Source organism: Macrobrachium nipponense, chromosome 24 (assembly GCF_015104395.2).
Source record: "Macrobrachium nipponense isolate FS-2020 chromosome 24, ASM1510439v2, whole genome shotgun sequence".
NCBI lineage: Eukaryota > Metazoa > Arthropoda > Malacostraca > Decapoda > Palaemonidae > Macrobrachium > Macrobrachium nipponense.
Genome location: NC_061091.1, coordinates 10,923,889 through 10,929,062, shown reverse-complemented (window position 1 = coordinate 10,929,062; position 5,174 = coordinate 10,923,889).

Below are 5,174 nucleotides of genomic sequence, written 5' to 3'. Positions count from 1 at the left end.
AAACTAAATGAGGAGTTATTCGACATGAAAATTTTGAAAGGGTATATAATACCGAAGTATATGACGTCTTAAACTTTTCATTAACGTTCCATTTACACGGAATTCAACAGATGATAAAATTCTGAGATAAAGAGCTCGGTTAAGTTTTCATCCGTCCCTCTTTCACTGAAATGAAGATAATTGTTCACACACACACATACACAAAACACACACACTCTATATATATATATATATATATATATATATATATATATATATATATATATATATATACAACTAGCTGGTTACCCGCCCGCTCCCAGCTAGATTGGTCCGTGTAACCCAGAGCATATATATATATATATATATATATATATATATATATATATATATATATATATATATATATATATACATATATATAATATATATATATATAAAATATAAAATGTATAATATATCATACTATAATGGGCGTAATGTCTGTCTGTCTGTCTGTCATTCAATCACGGCCAAACGGCTAGTCAGATGGGCACGAAACTTGCAGGGTTATGGTGGGTACCCCTGAGATGGTTTGTAATGGGGTTTCATCCAACCTACCCTCCTCCTTTGTAGGGGTGGGGGTGAGAAGGGATTCCCTGAAACGGAGCAGTTTCTGGCCGTGAAACGAGGCTGGTTATTCCCGTAGACTTAGTTACTTTACGAATTTTCATACATAATTTCTGTACAACTTCCCGGAGAAAGTCACGAATATTTCAGCTTGCACACAATAGGAGATGAAAATTATCATCAATATCCGCAAAATTTTTTAATAACTTAAATCCATTGGGACTGCCAGTGCACAAAATAACGTTGAAGAGGTACTGCCCAGTAATGTGGCTTCGGAATTTCGTTCCTGCCAATGGACATTGCAATGGAACGATGTACACCGTTATGGAGCTAAACTCCCACGTCATCGAAGCAGTGATAGCAACGGGACCTCACACCGGCGAACGTCTGTTCATCCCCCGGATTCCTCTGATGCCTTCGGACAACCAGTTTCCGTTCCAGTTACGGCGCAGGCAGTTTCCCATCAACCTGGCCTTCTCATTTACTGCAAACAAGTCGCAGGGCCAGACTTCGGATCGTGTTGGTGTGTTTCTGCCATCACCCATGTTCACGCATGGCCAACTGTATGTGGCGACGAGCAGAGCAACTGACTCTGCCAACTTGAAGTTGGACAAACTGATAATATTGTGTACAAAGAGGTTCTGTAGTAGGTATGTATAAAAATCGCCCTTATTTTAATATTGCTGAACAAGTAGTACATATAAATTTTTCACTTCTGCACCCGTATTTTATCACCCATCATAGATGGGAAAGTTTGCCAGTAATATATAATACTATATAATAACATATAAATCTCTTTCTCTCTCTCTCTCTCTCTCTCTCCCTCTCGTTCCTTTCTCTTACTCTCTCTTTCTTTCTCCAACAATCTGTCTCTTACCCTCTTTCTTCTGAGTAATACCAACTTTGTCTGTCTGTCTGTCTGTCTGTGCCTTTTTTTCCTCTTTCTTCTCCCTAACACCTGGTTTACTCTCACTCATTTTCTCTCCCACTTATTTTCTCTCTCTGTCAACCCCCTTCTAAAACCACCCTCTTTGATGTCATTGATGTTTACCCTATAGTATTCTTTTCTAAATGATAAGTCATATGTATACAGAAATTTGTAAAGTAACTAAGTCTACGGGCATAGCCAGCCCCATTTCACGGGCAGAACCAGCTTTGTTTCACAGAATCCCTTCTCACCCTTCGGAGGAGGGGGAAGTAGAAATTTTGGGACCCCGGGCTCCATGGGGGTTTCCGGGCTCCCAAACATAGGTTTCGACCTTCCCGGGGTGGAAACCCATCTCCATTCCGAATCTCAGTCCCTCAGTATGACCGCCCGGGCGCCCATACGAAACATACATACATACATCATATACATACAAACATACATACACACATTGCCAATAATATATATATATATATATATATATATATATATATATATATATATATATATACATGAACCATGGTAAGATAGTGAAAATGTAATCTTAATTAAAAGATTTCGTCGATTTGAGAATATATATATATATATATATATATATATATATATATATATATATATAAATGAATCATGGTAGGACAATGAAAATGTAATCTTGAAGACTTCGATGACTTGAAAATCTAACTTGAAGGGAACAAATACGAGTCAGATGGTAAGATAGTCATCCGAAACAATACCATAAGGTAAATTACGGAAGTTCCACATGAAGATGAGACGAGAACTATGAAAAGGCAGGCTAGAGATGAGAGGAGATTTGTGGAAAACAAACCACATGAAAGCCGCTAATGGCGTAATTCACAGAGGTCCTTCGCGTAATGTGTAGTATGGAATGGAATACAGAATTTAGGCTAAAGGCCACGCACTGGGACCTTTGAGGTCATTAGGCGCTGAAGAGGAAATTGAGCGTAGGTAGGTTTGAAAGGTGTAAAGGAGTCAAACCTCCAAGTTACACTACGCAATAAACGTTTAAAAAAAATTGAGCAAATCTTAGTTTCACCAGACTACTCAGCTGATTAACAGCTGTCCCAGGGCTGGCCCGAAGGATTAGATATTCTTTACGTGGCTAGGAACCAACTGGTTACCTAGCAACGGGACCTACAGCTTATTGTGGGATCCGAACCATATTATATCTAGAAATGAATTTCTAATCACAAGAATTGTTAAGAGAGGGTGGCTAGCAAGATGGAAGAAATATAATATAAATGGAGGTACAGTAAAAGGATTGAAAGGGGTTGCAGCTACGGACCGAAGGAACGCTGCAAAGAACCTTTAGTAATGCCTAGAGTGCATCGCGTGAGGTCCACTGACGGCACTACCCACTTAAGTGGGTGATGTGCTGGCGACGATGGTGTCATATATTAAACCTTCCTTTACTCAAATTCCTTGACAATCGATAATAAATTGGCTAACTTTTTCCAGCTTCCCCCCCCCCCCACCCCCTCCACCATATCATAACTGTCCCTTGAGGGAACGTATTAATCATGACCAACGAATCTAAACCTCAACATTTTACAAGAATGCCTAACTTGGTATTAAGTGTAAGAAAGAACCCACTCTAGTGACAAAATAAATTCTTGCCGAATTGTAAATATTTACTGGCAAACACAAATTACAGACAAGCTCCTCTTCTTCTTCTTCTTCCTCCTCCTCCTCTTCTTCTTCTTCTTTTCCATCTACTTGACAAGAAATCAAACACAAGACGCGGCTGGCGTTATCTGAAGATGACGGCCGGTCATTAGCCTGTCTGTTAAGGCGTCCCACATCGTTTCCAGCGAAGAAGAGTAACAATGATCCCGCACTTTCGTAACAGATCGCAAAAACGAGCTCTAAGCCCAAAAGGCAAAACGGCGTTTCTCCATACAAATAAAACAAAGATCCAGACGGATGTGAAGTCATGGTGCCAAGTAGTCTCTGGGACGTGAAACTGACGTAAAAATGTCATTACGGAATGTCCCAAAAGGAGGAGGAGGAGGAGGGCCATGATACTTCAGAGTCATTTTCCAAAGGCCAGAAATATCTTGAAAGCTCATTCTTCGTAGGAATGCTGCCGCAACACCCATTCGTATGCTTATTACGCCAATATGACACATGGCAAAAATACTTTGCTAATCATTTTGACGGAGAAAAGAATGCCCATATTTACATGTCGCTTGAAAAGTTCAATAATGTCAAAAGAACGGGTGAGAGCGATCAAGCTGCAATGCAGTCAAAAGTCAGCTTAATTTTGACGTTCATTTTAAATATTTTTCTGGCGACACTGCGTACAAATTACTCATGAAAAGTTGAGCATTCCAGATCAAGACCACAAATTTCATTTTTCCCGGCAAAAATAACTGTTAGATTGCCAGAATAAATATAAAATCAAGGTCTACAGCAATGACGCTGTTTCGGAGAGCGAGAGAATCATCATACATCTAAGTAATTATAATTATACGCAATTATTCCTTTCAAAAACTTCTGTTTAAATGTGACACATTAACTGAAGTAAAAATTTGGAGAAGCTCTGATGACGAGCAGAAAGGAATATTACCCTGGAGAATTAATAAGAGGACACATCTGGTTATTAAGTAATATAGTGGTAGTAAAAATAAGTCGTCCTTTGACAAATCTTCAGACTCCAACCGCCCCTCCCCACCCCCGGTCACATTTGTGTTTATTTAATTTATCAATGATATTTGTGTGAGTGGGCGTCGTTATTGGGAGTCCAAGAAGGGGTAAGCCACATATTTTCGGTCCCTCAGTAGTCTTATACTGTGTTTCTAAGCAACAAGAGTGAAATAGTTTTGCGCTAATAACTCCTATTTTACTGTATTATTATTATTATTATTATTATTATGGCTGTTATTGTTATTATTATTATTCGCATCCTCAGATAGAGCAAATAAAATATAGTTTTTATTTTAACTCTACGGTGAAATCACACCACAGTCCGACAGAACACTCTCGCCTTTTCCATTTATTTCTGAAATTTGTGAGATCATTTTCCAAACCGCAATCCAAGTAATTATACCGAACTCTGCCAAATCAATACTGATAAGGCTGCATTTATATTTTTTCCCAGGTCTTTCTTTTTCGTTAAAACATATACGTATATTCACATTCAGTCATGTAGTATTAGTCGGTCTGACCTTTAAATTTGACCACTCCCTAAACGTGACACACGTGAACCCCCCCCCCCACAACCCCCCCCCCCACCCCCCCGCCCCCACCAAAACAAAGCTCTGGAGATGCATGACGATCAAGGCTCCTGTTCATCACTGCCACAGCAAGACGCGCTATCTACTGCGATGCTTAGGTCGCCAGAGGTCCAGTGGACTAGGACAGGTCCCTAACGTCCCATCCTCGCCTGGTATTCGATCCCTTACTTCTTTCTTCCATCAGTGTATGTATGTATGTATGTATGTATGTATGTATTGTATGTAGTATGTGTATATTATATATATATATATATATATATATATATATATATATATATATATATATATATATATAAGTCATATCACATTACCGTGATTCATATACATATATCGAGCTACAATGTCCTTTAATATCTAACTTCGCTCGACCTCGGAATTAATATATTTTCATATATGCTTAACCGAAG